The sequence below is a fragment of the Trichechus manatus genome, unplaced genomic scaffold (assembly GCF_000243295.1).
Source record: "Trichechus manatus latirostris isolate Lorelei unplaced genomic scaffold, TriManLat1.0 scaffold00109, whole genome shotgun sequence".
Classification (NCBI taxonomy): Eukaryota; Metazoa; Chordata; class Mammalia; order Sirenia; family Trichechidae; genus Trichechus; species Trichechus manatus.
The window spans coordinates 5795922-5815459 of NW_004444045.1; the positions used below are offsets into that span (position 1 = coordinate 5795922).

General features: G+C 38.5%; 1 pseudogene; it reads left to right on the plus strand.

Annotated features, from left to right (window-relative positions):
* The first annotated feature begins 2656 nt into the window (after window positions 1-2656).
* On the plus strand, window positions 2657-12834 carry LOC101346512 (probable ATP-dependent RNA helicase DDX60; annotated as a pseudogene).
* Window positions 12835-19538: the final 6704 nt, after the last annotated feature.

Genomic DNA, 19538 nt, shown 5'->3' on the forward strand with positions numbered 1-19538 from the left:
TACTTGCAAAAAATCATCCATTGAAAATTCTATGGAGCACAGTTCTACTCTGATACACATGGGGTCGCCACGAGATACACATGGGGTCGCCATGAGTCAGAATTGACTGGATGGCTACTGGTTTGCTAGGCAGTAGGAAACAATTCAGTGACCGCAAGGATAAATGATTGTGATTGCTCTGGTATGTAGGTCTAGAAGTGATAAGCAGATAAATCAAAATAATTGCAGTATATTGGGAATACTCTTCTAGTAACAGCTGAACATAAACTTTGGTATCCAGGTTGGGATAAGAAGATAACGTCAACATATAGGCCTATATCAAATGTTCACCAAAGGAGGAGGCTAAGAAAGTTGATCCACTTTTCCTTTTACCAATGAAATCAAGATGCTTTCTAAAAATTGAAGAGTAGAGTTATGAACACGTTACTTGTGCAACAATGTGTCAACTCTTTTTGTACCTTAAAGGTCCAGCTCCTGGAATCCTTACACTGTATGCTCGAATTTGGGAATTTCCGGAGTGCAATGGCCTTTGCTGTAAGCCTTTGAGTCAATAAAAGTTCCCATTCATCAAGCTTGGCATGTTTTTTCTGGCAGTTTTAGAGAACTATCTGTCAATTTCATGGCGTGTGAACCAGGTACCTAATATCAGACAGTTTCATAATTTATAATCTCCTTATTGGTTCGGTGATTCAGTTATTGATCTAGGTAGTAGTAGTTGTTGTTAGGTGCTGCTGTGTCCGTTGTGACTCATAGTGACCCTGTGTACAACAGAATGAGACACTGCCTGGTCCTGAGCCATCATCACAGTCTTTGTTATGTTTCAGCCCATTCTTGCAGCCACTTTGTCAACCCATTTCATTGAGGGTCTTACTCTTTTTTCTGACCCTCTACCAAGCATGATGTCCTTCTCCATGGACTGGTCCCACCTGATAGCATGTCCAAAGGAAACAAGACAAAGTCTCATCATTCTCACTTCTAAGGAGCATTCTGGCTGTAATTCTACCACGACAGATTTGTTCATTCTTCTGGCATACCATAGTATATTCAATGTTCTTCAACAACATCATAATTCAAAGACATCAATTCTTCTTCAGTCTTCCTTATTTATTGTCCAGCTTTTCCATTTATTTGAAGTAACTGAAAATACCATGGTTTGGGTCAGGTGCACCTTAGTCCTCCAAGTGACATCTTTGCTTTTGATTTCTTGACTGCTGCTTCCATGGATGTTGATTGTGGATCCAAGTACACTGAAATCTTTGACAACTTCAATATTTTCTCTGTTTATCAGTGTCTTAATTATCTAGTGCTACTATAACAGAAATATCACAAATGGATGGCTTTAACAAAGAAATTTATTCTCTCACAGTTTAGGAGGCAAGAAATCTAAACTTAGGGTGCCAGCTCCAGGGGAAAGCTTTATCTCTCTGTGGTTCTGGGGGAATAACCTTGTCATCAATCTTCCACTGGTTTAGGAGCTTCTCAGCACAGGGTTCCTGGGTCCCAAGGACATGCTTCTATCCAGGCTCTTCTTGCTTGGTGGTAATGAGGTCCCTCTCCTCTCTGGTGGCTTCTCACTTTTATATCTCAGAAGAGATTGACTCAAGATACAATCTAATATTACAGATCGTGTCCTGCCTCATTAACATAACTGCCTCTAATCTTGCCTCATTAATATCATAGAGGTTAGGATTTACAACCTGTGGTAATTACATCAGATCACAAAATGGAGGACAACCACACAATACTGGGAATCATGGCCTAGCCAAGTTGACATACATTTTTCAAGGATACAGTTCGATCCATAGCAATCATGACATTGCTTATTGGTTCAGTTGTGAGGATTTTTGTTTTCTTTATGTTGAAGTGTAATTAAAACTGAAGACTGTAATCTTTGATCTTCATCAATAACTGCTTCAAGTCCACTCACTTACAGCAAGCAAGGTTGTGCTGTCTGGATATTACAGGCTGCTAATAAGTCTTCCTTCTATTGTAATGCCACTTTCTTCTTCATATAGTCCAGTTACCTGGATTATTTGCTCAGCATACAGATTGAATAACTATGGTGAAATGATACAACCCTAACAAACATCTTTTCTGCTTTTAAACCATGCAATATCCCCTCATTCTGTTCAAATGACTGCCTCTTAGTCTACATACAGGTTCCACATGAGCACAATTAAATGTTCTGGAATTCTCATTCTTTGAAATGTTATCCATAATTTGTTATGATCCAGACAGTCCAATGCCTTTGCATGGTCAAGAAAACACAACTACACATCTTTCTGATATTCTCTACTTTCAGCTAAGATCCATCTGACATCAGCAGTGATATCCCTTTTTCCATGTCCTCTTCTGAATCTGGCTTGAATTTCTGGCAGTTCTTTGCCGATGTACTGCTACAACCATTTCTGAATTTTCTTCAGTAAAATTTTACTTGCATGTGATATTAATGATATTGTTTGGTAATTTCTACATTCCATTGGATCACCTTTCTTTGAAATGAGCACATATATGGATCTCTTCCAACTGGTTGGCCAGTGTTTTAGGCTGGGTTCTCTAAGAAGCAAAACCAGTGAAGTGTATATATATAAACATATATTCGAAGAGATTTATGGCAAGGAAATGACTTATATGGTTGTAGAGACTGGTAAGTCCCATGTCTGTCGGTCAGGCATCAGCCTGGAGGCTCCTCTTGACTCATGTAGCTACTGGGGCTGATGAACCCAAATCAGCAAGCAGACAGCCTGTCTCTGGCTCAGAGGCTGCAGAGGCTGAAAAATCCCAAGATCGACAGGTAACACAACAGGCCACTGGTTCACAGGATGCAGAGACTGGCAATTCCCTAGATGAGCAGGCAATACAGCAGGCCACTGTCTGACAGCCTGCGGAGGCTGATGAACCCCAAGATCACCAGGCAGTATGGCAGGCTGTTGGCTCAAGTCCTGAGAACAGAGGTCAGATGACGGCAAGCCACATGCAAGATCTAGAGCTAGTGAGTGAGCTTTCCAGAACGTCCATATTTATTGGATGCAGGCCATGCTCCCAAGAAAACTCTTTTCAACAGATTGTCTGCTCACATCAGATCACAAAATAAAGGATAACTACATCGTTACATAACCGCCAAACCACTGAGAATCATGGACCAGCCAAGTTGACCCACAACCTTAACCATCACAATCCACCCCTTGTCAGCTTGTCACTTGTTCACGTCTCCTTAAACCATACACAGTCTCTAAATTAAGACAATTACAAAGACATACTTACACCTAACATATTCCAACTAACATGCGTACAACAGAAAATGCACTAGCCCTCATTTACAGTTTATATTTCATATAAGGGAGGGAAGAAAGCAAAAATATTTGCCATATATATAAATAGTTATGTATATATCTGTACACACACATACATGTAAAATAAAAAGAAAATGAAGACGTACTCATAACGATTATAGTCCTCATTTCTGCAGCTGGTCACGTGGTCACAACTGATATTCAGAACTATCTTCTTCCACCACCGATTCCATATTTCCTTTACCCTCAGCAAACACCTCAGCTGGTTGTGGTTTTTTGCCTGATGGGGTGACCCACACCTTCATTCCTGAAGGATCTGGGCCATTAGTAGTCATGTGGGAATTGGGTTGCTGTAGTTTTCCATTGATTTTAATCACAGGGCATGGTAGTACTAAGAGACACCCTAAGGCATCTCCTGTACTCCAAACACACTCTTCTTTACCTCCAATATGCAACACAAATCTTATTTCCTCTTGGTTGTCAGGATCAATAACACCAGCCAATAAGGTAACTCCCTTCTTTGCTTATTGATCCAGAGGCATGAGGAACCCAAAGTGGAATATGTCATACTGGTCCATTACATTGATGATATTATGTTGATTGGACCCAGTAAGGAAGAAGTATCAATGACTCCGGACTTATTGGTAAGACGTGCATGTTAGAGCGTGAGAAATTAATCTGACAAAAATTCAACTGCCTTAAACCTCAGTGAAATTTACAGGAGTCCAGTGGTTTGCGATATGTCAAAGTATTCCTTCTAAAGTGAAGAATAAATTGTTACATCTTTTAGTTGTAGAGGGCCCAGATGACTGATGATATTGTACTTCTCCATCTTTGCTTTCCATAGATGTAGTCAATTTGACTCCTGCATATTATATCTGGCTAGGTGCATGTGGATAGACATCATTTATATTGTTAAAAAAAGGTATTTCCAATTAATAAATCATTGGTCTTACAAAATTCTATCATGCTATCTCCAGTGTCCTTTTGTCACTGAAGCCATATTTTCCAGCTACTGATCCTTCTTATTTGTTTCCAACTTCCACATTCCAATCACCAGTAATAGTCAATACATCTTGATTGCATGTTTGTTCAATTTCAGACTTCAAAAGCAGGTAAAAATCTTCCATTTCTTCAACTTTGGCATTAGTAGTCAGTGCATAAATTTGAATAGTAGTTGTATTAACTGGCCTTCCTTGTAGGCATATGGATATTATCCTATCACTGGCAGTGTTGTACTTCAGGATAGACCTTGAAATGTTCTTTTTGATAATGAAGGTGACACCATTTGTCTTCAATTTTTCATTCTCAGCATAGTAGACCAGATGATTGTCCAATTCAAAATGACCAATATCAGTCCATTTCAGCTCACTAATTTCTAGAATGTTGATCTTCAAAAGTTCCATTTCATTCTTGAAAACTTTCAATTTTCCTTGATTCATAGTTTGTACATTCTACATTCCAATTACTAATAAATGTTCGCAGCTGTTTCTTCTCATTTAGAGTTGTGCCACATCAGCAAATAAAGGTCCCCAAAGCTTTTCTCCATCCATGTCATTAAGGCCGACTCTACTTTGAGGAGGTGGCTCTTCCCCATTTGTATTTTGAGTGCCTTCCATCCTGAGGCGCTCATCTTCCAGCACTATATCAGACAATGTTCCACTGCTGTCCGTAAGTTTTTCACTAGCTTTTTTTTTTTCCCCAGAAGTAGGTATCCAGGTTTTTCTTCCTAATCTATCTTCATCTGGAAGCTCCACTAAACCTACCCTTCATGGGTGACCCTCCTGGTATTCAACATACTGGTGGCATAGATTTCTTTATCACAGCAACACATAAGACATCATAGTACGACAAACTGACAAAACAAGTGGTGGTAATCTAGTTTAGTGATTCCCAAACATCAGGGAGCATAAAAATCACTCATAGAGATAAAATGGTTGATTCAAATTCTTAAGTTGCCCCCAGTAGCTCTGGGTGAGGTCAAGGAATCTAATTTTTTTTTAACAGCCTCTCACCTGTTTTCTTGCAGGTCCTCAAAGAACAACACTTTGAGATACATTCCCCTAGAGTCACCATGTTTGCTTAGTCTGTACTTTGACACAACTCTGGACTGGCTCTGCTTAATATCAGTTTGGCCTTAGTCTCAGAGAACAGCTGGAGAACCAAAGGATGAAGCAACAGGAGTGTCTACCTCAGGCCCATGAAGCATTCCATCTGCATGAACAGGCTGTTCCCGTAATGGGAAACCTTATTTTAGTGAGAAGAGAGGAACCTAAGAACAAGTTCCTAGGGAAAATGCAGTTTCTCAACATCTTAGCTGTATCTATTCTATTAGTCAAGAGCTCATTCATATCTAATCAATTATCCAATATTATTCAGGGAGATAAAGTGATCAGTATCCTGACTGGGGTCTGTAGTCCCAAAACTACATTCCTGTTCCTTTCTATCTGTTAATAGCCTGGAAATCCCAGAGAGAACTTTCTCTATTTCTGTTGATCTACACTTAAGGTTGAAACCCATTCCAACAGATTTTAATAGAATTTTTGTTGCTATTGTTGCTGCTATCACGTTTCTTAAAAGATCAACTTTTGAGGATCGCATGGTTTAAGTCCCAAGAGATAACCTGTGACAGTCAATTTCCAAACAATTGTATACATGTGGCTATATTTACCCTCCCATCTACCATGCCTTATCTAAGGCCAGAATGTGCAGCTCAGTGTATATGAAAAAATAGACAATGAAAGAAAATCAAAGTTGATGTTTTATAAATATTTCATGGTAAAGAAGATGAAGGAAACTATTATATTACATGTATTTCATTTAAAAAAACTCTATTTTCCCAGTTTAATAAAACCCTTTGTTTACTCATTCCACTAAATAAAGTCCACTAAATAAAGTCCTAATACTCGTATTTAAAGAAACACAATCATGTGTGAACCCCAAAACTATCCCAGTGAAGTGAGGAAGGTCTGTTTTACAATGTAGACTTTGTATGTGGTTAAGTTTTCAACCCGGACTGCCCCCGTGAATTAACAGAGAGATTTTTCTCTCCTCGTTAACCACCAGCTCTGATATGTTTCTTTCTTTGGAATCTAAAATAAATCAAATGGGGAAATATTTTTGGCTCTTGAAATGATGAACAGTTTGGCCAACATTTACAGAAGGTATTCTTCAGAACCTATGGGAGCAATTTCTTAAAATAAGTACTTCAAGTTTCCTTCCACTTGCCTAAAGTGATCCTTCACCTTAAAGTATAGTGAGGTAACTGAATGTCAGTGCTATTTCTCTGATGGCCAACAATGAGCTTGGCTTGAAGGGCAGTAGCCTCGTCCATTTCAGATGACATTCCCTAGTAATACATCTTGTCTGATGCTTAACCCTTTTACAGCTCGGTAACTAAAGGCCCCTGTTGTTTTAATGCCTATGAAAGTACCGAATGTGCTCAGCAATGAAATTGCTTTTTGTTAAGGGAAGTCTTAGCCTTCAAGTAGCCCTATTTTTAAAGTTTTTCGAAGGCTTATAGCTCAAGTGGATAAACCTGTCAGTAAAAAGCCCATATTAAAGCTTAATCGTATTATTTCTGCAGAACAGTGGGCAACTTCATGCAATTGATTTTCTCTTACACTATATATGAGAATGTGAGAAACAGAAGCCAAAAACAAACAAAGGCAGAAACTTCATCTTGGGATATTCAAGCATAATAAGAATTTAAAGATCATATTCTCCTTATTTTACAGATGAAGGACATGACGTCCAGACAGGAGAATCATTGCTCTCCATACATATCACACTTTCTAATGACTGTTTGTTCTCTTTTAACTGGGGCTTCCAGCTCTTTTTCCTCCTTGTCAGTTCCTACATTCCTCTGAACTCTTAATGTTGCAAGTCCATAGCACTTCATTCTTATGCTAAATCTCTGTTTTAGAACTACAATATTTCATTATGTAATTGGTTGCAGAAATAGTGCCTTAGTTATTGTTATATTCCCAGTCCCAAATGCAATGCATTGCAAAGAAAAGTTACTCAATAAAATCAATTTAAGTGAGTTGCTTAAGCAAGGAATCATGAGAAGATCCCCTGATTCCTGTTTTGTTTCATTTTTTAACTTTCTCTAGCTAGTACTAATTCCACTTCATTATGCTGACTGAAAAATTATAGAAGGATTGACTTCGTGTGTTAGTTACATTTCTCCTTATGTCCAGATACATCTGGAAAAGGTGTAAAGTGTTGAACAGATGTAGACAGATAGATACTTTTTTTTTTTTTTAATGACACTGGATATCGTGTATGTAAAAGACAAATGAAAATAACAGAGTCTTGGAGGGTTGAACAGCATAGGCTTCAAAGCCTGATTCTGCCACTGTCTACTTGTGAGAAGATTCCGTTCATCTGAATCTCTCACCCTCAACGGGTTATTGTGAAAATTAAATGAGATTGTGTTTGTAAAGCACAGGCAAACAGCAGGCATTTGTAGAGGTTACTTCTCTCCTATCGTCCATGTAATCTGATACTTTATAATTGCCAGTTTTTTAACATACGTTTGAATCTTATTACAGCTCTGCGAAGTGGGCCGAACAGATAGTACCAGCTAATTATAGACAAAGAAAATGAGAATCTTGAGATATATTTCTAAGAAAATAAAAAATGAGACATTTTGTGCACCTATCATTATAGTAGAAGCTCTGGTGGTACAGTGGTTAAGCGTTCAGCTGCTTCCCACAGGTCATCGGTTCAAACGCAGCAGCCGATCCTCCAGAGAAAGATGTCGCAGTCTGCTTCCGTAATGATTTACATCCCTGGACATGCTATGGGGGCAGTTCTATTCTGTCCTATAGGGTCGCTAATGAATCAGAATCCCCACAACAACAACTTGTTTTTATATATATATAATCATCATAGTATCCACCCAGTGCCAAAATTCAAACTAGATCTTTCCCTGTGCTGAAGTATGAGATCATCACATGCTCTCCCTTCCATGGACACTTGACTTCCCCTAGTAAATTTCAGGGAAATCTCAAGTGAACCGTGGTTGAGTCTCAGAGATAACCACCATCAAGCTTGGCAAGTACTAGTTTTAGTAAGGTGTATGTATTATCAGTGTGGCAGGATTATAAAAGAATGCAGTTTATTAATATAAATCAAGCAGGGTGGTGAATATCATTAATTTATCAATTCAAAATATAAGTAGATCTATCTACATACCACTAAGACACCTCAGGTCACTGATGGTCAATATTTTCTCTGAGTGAGTCAATCTATTTATTTTATCCCCAATCTTAATGATAGCCCCAAAAGTATTTGGATAGCTGATGTACCCATGAAGATCTAGTCATCCCTCATATAACAGACAAGATGGAACTCTGATTGCTGAGGTGTAATGTTGTTCCCAAAAAAAATTCGTTGCCTTCAAGTCGATTCTGACTCATAGCGACCCTTTAGGACAGAGTAGAACTCCCCCCTAGGGTTTCCCACAAGTGGCTGGTGGATTCGAACGGTTGACCTTTTGGTTAACAGCCGTAGTTTGCCATAGCTTTTAACCACTATGGTTCCTTTAAACAAGGTTGATGGGGAAGATAATTTACACTCTCATTTAGATAAGACACACAGCTAGTAAGTGGCCACAGGACTTTAATGGGACTGTCATGAAAAAAGGGATGTAAATAAATAAGTGCTTGACTAAGGCCAAGACAGGACAGTGACAACAGTTTCATAACTCAGTTACTGCGCCTTTACATTCACATAGAAGAGGATGGGCTCCAACTGGGTGGACCTGGGTGAGTCCCTTTGTCCAAGTCCTCACTTGGGTACAGTTCGTCTCTAGTTTCCAGACATTCTCTATTTTACCCAGATGCAGTCCCTAAACACATGAAAGTGGTCTTAGAGTGACTCAATCATGATGGCAATATCTCCGTCGAACAGAGTAGAATGTGATGCCTCTCAATCCCCATTCCCTCTGTTGATGTGCTACCTCTTTGATCCTCCTGGGAACCACCAATAGGAAAAGTGGCCTAATAGAATCTCTGTTCTTTTAAGGTACAACATAGCATTTCACTTAACCTCTGGTTTATCTCTCCCCTTAATTCCACCTTTCTTTAGAGAATTCTGTAGTTCTCCTTCCCCAGTCCTGGAATTAAATGCGATTGACATTGGAGAATTATTTCAACTTAGAGTTGGAAAGATATGTTTAAAAATATCCTAACCAAAAACAAACCCATAGCCATCAAGTCAGTTCTGACTCATGGCGACCCCATGAGAAACCCTACAATCTTCTCAGGGTGCTAAGTTTCATGGGGACCATCTCTTTAGAGCTTTTCTTTTGTTGCCACTTTACCACTTATCTCCTGCACCCAGACAGTTTTGGACATCTGAAGTAACGAAGAAAGGGTGGGAATGACAGGCATGGTCTACCAGGAACTTCTGATCTTAGAAAGGAAGACATCTAATATTTAGAATCTGATCATGAAGAGAAATCAATTCAGAGGCATGACTTTTTCATATCAGTTTTTAAATAAACTTTTTTATTTTTTAATTCTTTTAGATTTACAGAAAAATTATACAAAGATAGTACAAAGACATTCTGCATACCCGAAACCCAGTTTCCCCTATAATTAACATCTTACATTACTATGGTGCATTTGTCATAATTAATGACCTAATATTGATACATTATCATAAGTAAAGTTCATACTTTATTCAGATTTCCTCAGTTTTTCCCTAAAGTCTTTTTTTCTGTTCAAGGATCCCATCCAAGATACCACAATACATTTAGTTGTCATGTCTCTTAATACTCCTTTTGGTTGGGGCAGTTTCTTATCCTTGTTTTGGATGACTTAGACAGTTTTCAGGAGTAGTGGTCCAGTATTTTGTATAACGTCCTTCAATTGGGATTTGTCTGATGATTTTCTCATGGGGTTTTGGGTTTAGGGGAGAAAGACCATACACGTATGTTGCTATTTATATCGCATCTTATCAAGGATACATACTGTCAATATGACTTATCGCTATTGATGTTAACCTTGATCATCTGACTCAGCTAGTGTTTGTCATGTTCCTCCACCGCAAAGTTAGTCTCTTTCACCCTTTCCATATTCTTTAGTAGGAAGTCAATATGTGCAGCCCAGACATAAGGAGTGGGGAGTTACACTCCACTTCTTTGAGAGTAGAGTAGCTACATAAATTATTTGGAATTATTCTGCATGGAATTGTTCTGTCCCATTTATTTATTTATTTACTTGTTTATTTATATCACTAAGGACTTATGGATATTTATTTTATATGTTGGTGTATAATACAATGCTACCTTATTTGTTTTGTTGCTCACATGTTCCAGCTTTGGCCAATTCTCACATCATTTTAAAATAAATCTTTCTATAAATATTTATTGAACATCTACTATGTATAAATCTGTTTCTTATTCTTTCTTTATCTTGTCTCGGAGCCCAAAATAGTTTAAGAAAAGGGAATATGGAATGTGGCCACGGTTTAATGTGAAAGGGAACTGATTTTGTTTACCCACATCCAGTTCTGAGTCATTCTTGTCTTAAAGACAAGAAAGAGTATCCTTAACCTTTTAAGGGTTAAGAATTTATCGTTAAAATTTGGGTGGAGAGGGGACCTCATACCATCAAGAAAGCAGTGCTGGGAGCAGAGCACGTCCTTTGGTCCAGAGTCCCTGCGCAGAGAAGCTCCCAGTCCAGGGGAGCACTGAAGAGAAGAAGGCTGACAGAGAGAAAAAGCCTTCCCTGGAGCTGATGCCCTGAATTTGGACTTTTAGCCTACTTTGACTATGAGGAAATAAACTTCTCTTCATTAAAGCCATCCACTTGTGGTATTTCTGTTGTAGCAGCACTAGATGACTAAGACAGAATTTGGTACCGAGAGAGTGGGGTGCTGCTCTAACAGATACTTAATATGTGGAAGCGGTTTTTAAACTGTGAATGGAGGGACGTATGGCAGTGAGAGAGGACCAGCAGCAGCAGAGAACCTATAGCAGCAGAGAAGTGGCAGCGGCAGAGAACTAGCAACAGCAGAACCAGGAGACCTGTGCGAGAAGGCACTGGAGCCGACCTACGGAGTGAGAGAGCTGAGTGCCTGTGTGCAGGAAGCTTCCTGGCAGACTGGGGTGCTTCCAGGCACTTATCAGTGGATCTAGGCTTGCCGACCCACGGAGTGAGAGAGCTGAGTGTGTCTGTGTGCATGAGGCTTTCTGGAGGAGTGGGGTGCCTCCGGGCACTTATACCGGTGGAGCTACAGAGCTTTGGAACACTTGCCCCCAGCAGGGCAGATGCAGGCATGAGGCCCGAGGGCCAAGAGGCCACAGGAAACAGAAGCAGAAGCTGAAGAGACAAGGGATACAAGAAGCCGAGCTGCCTGAGTCTCAAAAGGCCCTTGTGAATCAAGTGGCAGCAACTTTTGAAAATCGTTTTGCCAAAAACCTGCCAAGTGGTGAAGCTCTATGTGGTGTTTTTACAAGGGAGTATCGTCATGATGCCCTCAACTGTCAGGTACTTATTACAGTGGCTGCCTGCTTTGAAATTCTGCTCCTTGCTCCTCATGGCCAAAAATGGGTGAAAAAGATCAGATACGTTATATCTGATGAGGTCCATTGTCTTGGTGGAGAAATTGGAGCAGAAGTCTCGGAGCACGTCCTTGTCATGATCCAATGCCCCTTTTTGGCCCTTTCTGCTACAATAAGTAACCCTAAACATCTCACTGAGTGGCCACCATCAGTAAAACAGTACTGGAAGCAGACAGACCATACAATTGGAGAAAATTCTGCTTCTAAAAGAAAGACTGGCTCTCATTCCAATGTTCACAAAGACTCCTTGCAAATAAAGCAATCATATAAAGTTAGTCTGGTCCTCTTTGAAGAGAGATACAACGATTTAGAGAAGCATGTTGTGTTCCGTGAAAGACGATGATGTTTGTTTTGATCATTTTCACCCATGTGCTGCCCTTACAGCAGATCATATTGAAAAGTATGGATTCCCTTCTGATCTTAGCCTCTCACCTTGAGAAAGCATCCAGCTTTATGACAGCATAGTTCAAGCCTGGAAAACTTGGCCCAGAGCTCAGGAATTGTGTCCAGAGGAATTCATTCATTTTAAGAACAAAGTAGTCATCAAGAAGTTGGATGCTAGAAAATATGAAGACAGCTTAAAGGCAGAATTAACAAAGTGGATTAAAAATGGCAATCTAGAGCAGGCCAAAATGCTACTGAGGAAGCTTAGACCGGATATAACTGATAATTCAGAAGACATGGTATGAATGTTTCCACTTCTTGCTGAAAAACTAAGAAAACTGGGGAAGTTACCTGCACTGTTTTTATATTCAGTTTAAGAGCTGTAGAAGAAAGGGCTCTAAGTGTAAGCACTTTTCTGGAGGACAAGCAGGAGACAAAAAAGCCTCCCAAAGCTGATAAAGAGGCCCACAACATGGCTAACAAACTTCGAAAAGTTAAGAAATCCATGGAGAAGCAAAGGATAATAGATGAAAAAAGCCAGAAAAAGCCCAGAAAAATGGATCAAAGCTTAATACTTGAAGCTAAACATAATAATCTACTGAAGAGTCTGGAGGAGAACCTGGGAATCCCTCAGGACTGCACATATGCTGATCAAAAAGTAATGGACACTGAGGTCAGCACTTAGAATTGGAACCATTCTCTAGGAAATTATGTGCTCCATCAGCTATGATTGTTCCATATAGCTGCAATGCATATTAAAAAGGATTGATAGACTACTTCTTGTTACTTAACAGTTTACCCCTAAGAGTGTCTGTTCTTTCATTGTTTCCATTATATTGATTTATAGCCTAAATTCTAGAATTCAGTCTTGTATATTTCGTTTGAATGTTGGCCATATTTGAGAATACGTGGTCAAATACACTTTTAGTAGTATTCACAGAATTTCTCAAAATCAGAGACTTCTATAATATCCAGGTCTTTCAGACGAGAGTCATTAAAATATCTAAAAGTGTTATGCCAAAAAAAAAAAAATTGGGGTGGAGAATTTGAGCGATTTAATGATCCAAATGTATAGTAATGATTTTTTTCTTAAACAAATATTAAATGCCCTGTAGCTATTTGGCTATGATCAAACATAACAGTAAAATGTTTTTCTGTGTAAGTTTCTTACAAAACAGAAACTATTTTGAGATGAGGCAGCAGAAAAAATTACATAGTCCCCAATATATACCTCCAAAATACTTATTCCTTTTCCTATTAGGCACTATGAATGGAGCTTAAAAGTGTGCTGTTTGAGCCTAACAATGCTGTTTGATGATGCATTTAGATCCAAAAGATTAGGCTTTAAAAAAGTGGATGTTTGCTGTCTTCCTTGTATATCACCAACTGGAGCAGTAAACCCAAGTAAGTCTGTGAGCATCAAGAGAGGGAAACTCATTTAAATTAAAAGACAACTGATATTTTTATAGGACACCTGCTCCTGTGTGCTGCAGATCTGGGTTCAACGTGGCAGGAATATAGAAATGTTTCATACTCATTGCAGGTTAAGTCTGTGGATCACTTTATTATATGAAGTCTATTTTTAATGGGATTCTTCCTCCCTTCTGGATTTTTTAAAGCCAATTGAGCATTGATACACTTAGTTGTGAACACCTGCAGCGTCTTCTCTGATCCTCCCTTCACCTAGCATAACACAGGGTCTTTCTAAGGGAAATGAATGTTACTGCGTGTCTCCACACCCAAGGAGAGAGGTAGATTATCCAACAGTTCACAACAGCCTCCTACTAAACACATGTGCTCAAGAACAGCATTTTTGAAGGTGATCCAGCTATACAAGCTGATTCATTGTTCACAGTGATTTTACTAATGCTTTCCATCCTGAATTTAAAAAGCCTGATGAGTCACCCAGTATGGGCAATTGCTTACATTATTAAGCAGAACAGAAAAAAGCATTTACATACCTTGACAAAATCCAGTGCTGGATCAGTCAAATTAATTCCTACACTTATAACCCTTCAAATTTCACATGGAGAAGATAAATAGCCTTTTAACCAATAGAATGTGCTGGTAAATATAAAATAAAAATGTTGGTTGTTCTAATCTAGCTCATATTTTGTGTTTATGTTGTTCTTCAGTGAAAGCAATTAACCACTACTTGTGAATCTGAAAGTGAACAAAGGACTAAATTGAGTTGCCTAACATTCTAAAATGGTACCCATGAGGGGATATGGGATATTTCCCTGACATGGTATGGCCAAGAGGGTATCCTTCCATTTATTTAGGAGAGGCCAGGAGGTAGAACAAATGAGTTTAGAGAATTTCTAAGCTAGATAAGTACGAGACAACTCAAAGTCATAAAGAAATAGCAATGCTAATGTGTTTGGAAGGAGAAAGCAGCTTGTTCCAGGGAACAATACTGTCTGTTCTTGTGGCCATTCTGCACCATTGTGATCATCACTCATCATTTATGGCACATAGCACTTTTATCTTCGGACCATTTGATCCATTTTATCAAATTTTCCACACATCCTAAGAGGCACAGCTGCTTATAACATCCTGGATATCATACTGTACTTTTGAAAGGTGTCTTGGGATTTTATTTATTAAGTCATCAGTGATAGGAACAGAATATCTATATTTATCATCATCTCTAAAAGAACAGGTTCCACCATTTGGGCCAGGAATCAAACGTCTTTGTTTATTATAATCTCCAAGGAAGAGATATGATTGTTTCCCATATTCCACTTCTTCTTTGTCCTACAGGGCTTTCTCACTGTGCCTTTCATGTTTGCTGTGTACCCGTATCACGTTATATGCTGTGTGATCAAAGACCTGGTATGGTCTCTGAACATTTTACATTCAATGATCATGAGATAATGATCTTGCATAAAAGATACAATTGAAATGAAATGTTGGGTAATATTTATGCAAGATCAGATCATCTTAACATTAGAGGGCCATTGTTGTTGCTGTTGTGGGATGCCATGGAGTCAATTTTCGACTCATAGCAACCCAACATGACAGAGTAGAACTGTCACATAGCGTTTCCTAGGCTGTAATCTTTACAAGAGCAGAAAAAGAGAAAAGCCAGGTCTTTTCTCCCGTGGAGTCACTGGGTGAGTTCACCAACCTTTTGATTAGCAGCCTCGCACTTAACCATTGCACCACCAGGATTCCTTAAAGGAGCTTTGAGGAATCACATATTCTAACTGCATACCTCTTTTACAGATGGTTGAGTAATCTAGCAATAGGTAACTCAGTACCATAAGCAATTTGAGGAGATAGTTTCTGAAGCTCTTCAAGGGCTAGGACGTTAACAAGCACAAAAGGCAAGAGGGAGGGCTTAGCCCGTTCAAGGTAGAGAAGTGAAGCTGAGCTTGCCATGTAAAAGCAGCACATCTGATTTTATATGGCAAGTGAATAGGTAGACTAGAAAAAAATCTAGACAAGAGAATAGGAAGAATCATAGAAGTTTCGTTGTTTGTTGGTTTGGGTCTTCTATTTTGTATTTGTTTAATTTAATTTGTCTTGGTTTCTGTGCTCAGATAAAGTCTGTTACCAAAAATTTATAATATGTGCATTTGGGATTTAAGTTTATTATACATTAATCCTTTAAGCATTCTTACTCTTGAGCTGATAAAAAAAAATAGTCCGTGGCCCATGGCAACTCTAGGGAGTGTAGCATAAAACACAAAAACTCTCTAGAGTGAAGCACCTCAAAATAAGCCACCTAGAAATTCCCTTGAAAATACCAATGATAAATCATTTCATGAAACAAAATTATAAAATACATAATGTAATAATTTGCTATAATTGACAGAAGTAGACATTGGAAATAAAGGACTATAAGATCTTTGTGTTTTGTTGAGTCTGGTAAGTCAAATATGTATGTTAAAAAGGTAAGGGTATTTACTAAGACAACTGAAAGAGAATATATAATGCTAAATCTGTGGTGATGAATGCGAAACAGAAATAAATTCTAGAAGTAAGAAAAAAGAGAAACAAGAAGAACCAAAATGCAGGTAAACTAGAAAGTACACAATAAGATGGGAGCAATAAACTCACATATATTAAAAATCAGTATAAAAATTTCCACTTCTGGGAAGATAGAGTATTCCTTTTCTCAGTTTTTCCTACTAAGTATAACTGAAAGCCGTGGATATTATATATAAAACAAACATAGAAGACTGAAAAGTGGAGAGAAGCAGGCAGACTGGCTAGGAACCTCAGAAAATGAAGAATGACATGGTAGTGAGTACTCTGTGTTTTCTTTTTGCTTCATATATTCCAGACTTAGAGCTGAGGTAGCTACCAACCCAGAACCACCAATAAATGCAGAGGAAAAAAGTCAACCAAAGCCTCTCTGTCCAGTCAAAGGACCAAGAAAAGGGCAGTCTAGTAAGATTTAAAACATTAAAACAATAGTCATTCTACTTCAGTCTAACACCACAGGGGAAAAAAACAAAACAAAACAAAAAAACTATGGCCTAACTCCCACCCGAATCGGCAAAGTCTGTGAGAGGATCCTAGACTTTTATCCTCACGACACTTTAAGGAGGCGCCCAACACCCCCACCAAGGTAGTGTCAGAGATGGCCAGGTGAGAGCTGGGACTTTCATCCTTATTGACCAGTAACAAGACACCCGCCTCAACATGCAACAACAGAGGAGACCATGTGATGAGTCTGGATTTCAATTCCCACCCAGCAGTAACAAAGTGCCCCTATATCTTTCCACTGGGGATGGTGCCAGAAGAAGCCTAGTGAAGAATCAAGACTTTATCATTGCTCATAAGGAGGTCCCTCCAGCCACAGATGTCAATGGAAGTTGAGTGGGGCCCATGAACTTCGACCTCCACCTGCCAGTAATGAGGCAGTGCCCCCGTTCCTTGATGGAACAGCATCAAACAAAACTCACTAAAATAAGAGGTTTAAATAAGAACCAGAGTCTCATAAAATAATACAAAAATGTCCAGGTTTAAATGGAAAAAGTTACTTGTCATACCAAAAACTAGAAGGAGTTCAAATAGAATGAAAAAGACAATCAATAGATTCAACATCAATATTGCAGAGATTTTAGAATTAGCTAAAAAAAAAATTAAAGCAACAGTCATAAAAATGCTTCAATGAGCAACTACAGAAAATACTGGAAACAGAAAACAAAAAATAGGAAGACTCCGCAAAGAAACAGAAAACCTCAACAAAGAAATAGAAGACATAAAGAAGAACCAAATGAAAGTATAGAATTGAAAAATACAGTAACCAAAATGAAAATGAATGGACTCAAGCACAGGATGATGGAGGGCACAAAGGAAAGAATCAGCGAACTGGAAGATGGAACAAAAATTTCTCAACCATAAAGAGAATATGGACTGACAAATGATTTAATAACCAGAGCCTAAGGAATCTGTGGGATAGTAACAAAAGACTCAGCATACATGTCATTGGAGTCCCAGAAGGATATGAGAAGGGCAGGGCTAAAAAAGAACTCAAAGAAAAAAATGACAGAAAACTATGCAAATTGGGTAAGAGACATAAATCTATAGATTAAACAATCTGGGTGAATCCTAAACAGGACAAACCCAGAGAAATCCATGAAAAAGCACATCACAATTAAACCTCTGAAAACTAAAGCAAAAGAAAAAATACTGAAAACAGCAAAAGATAAATGACACCTTATCTATAAGAGAAAATAATTAGAATGACAGTAGGTATGTCATCGGAAACATGGGGGCCAGAAGGAAATGGCACAATATTTTTTTTAGGTCCTAAATGAAAAGAGCTGCCAATCCAGTATCTTATACTAGGCAAAAAAAAAAAAAAAACCTTTCAGAAATGAGAGGAAAATCAAGACATTCTCAAATGAAGAAAAACAGAATTTGTTACAACAAACCTACCCTGAAAGAATGGCTAAAGGAAGTTCTTTAAACAAAAATAAAATGATAAAAGAAGGCACCTTGGAACATCAGGAAGGAAGAAAAAACAGTAAACAAAAAGGGTGTAAATACAATAGCTTTATTCTCCTTTTGAGTATCTTCAATTACGCTTGATGGTTGAAGCAAATATATAACACTGTCTGTTATCAATTGAATTGTTTCCCCCAAAATGTGTGTTGAAATTCTAATCCCTGTACCTATAAATATGACCCCTGTTTGGAAATAGGAGTTTTCTTTTGTTATGTTATGCCAGAGTAGGGTGTATCATAAACCTAATCATTTCTGAGTTATAGAAAGGGCAGCATAGACCCAGAGACACACACGGGGGGAAGAAAGAGAGATGTCAAGGAACACCAAGGAACACTAACAGCAAGGATCTCTGGCAGACATCAGAAACGAGGAGAGAGATTCACAGCAGGAATCAGCTTGGCCAAGAGATTCATTTGGACTTTTAGCCTCCAGACTGTGTGAAAATAAATATCTGTTCTTTAAAGCCACCCACTTTTGGTACTTATGTTACTGCAACACTAGGTATCTAAGACACTGTCTAATGGGAATCTACGGAGCAAAATTCACGAAGAAGGAAAGAATTTACTTTCTTTTAGCACTGGAAAATGTCGTGTTACTTCCTTCTGTCCTCTATGGTTTGTGATTAAAAAAATCTGTTAGAATTTACTGTTTTTCTCCTCTAGGAAGGGAAGTTATCATTCCTTTCTTGCTGCCTTTAAGACATTTTTTTGTCTTCAGTCTTTTGAATTTTGACTACAATGCGTCTTGGTGGATTTCTTCAAGTTCATCACGTTTGGGATTCTCTCACCTTCTTCAATCTGTAGGATTATATCCTTTTTTTAATTGGGTAGTTTTCAGCCATTATTTCTTCAAATACTTCTTGTCACTTTCATCTTCTCTCTCCTTCCTGGACTCAGAAGACACAAATATTAAATCTTTTGTTAGAGTTTCATGGGTCTCTGAAACTCTTTTTTTTTTTTTTCCATTTCATTTCTCTGGTTTTCAGAATAGGTAATTTCCGTTCTTGTATTTTCAAGTTTACTGCTTCTTTCCTCTGTCCCTCTCACTGCTGTTGAGTTCTGTCATAGCAAAGAGAGAAAAATGGCCTCTGTGGATTGGCCCCAGCTTGTTTATTTCTTCATAGCAAGCTGAGGTCCATTAACCCAAGTAAGCCCATCAGCGCAAACTCAAATTTGTACACATTAGGTTTTAAAAATAGCCCAAATAAACAGAATTTCAGCCACTTAGAGCATACCTGCTTTGCATACCATGCAAAATGGAGCCAAATTTACTAGTCATAATACAATAAAACTCTATAGTTATTATGACCCAAGGTGATG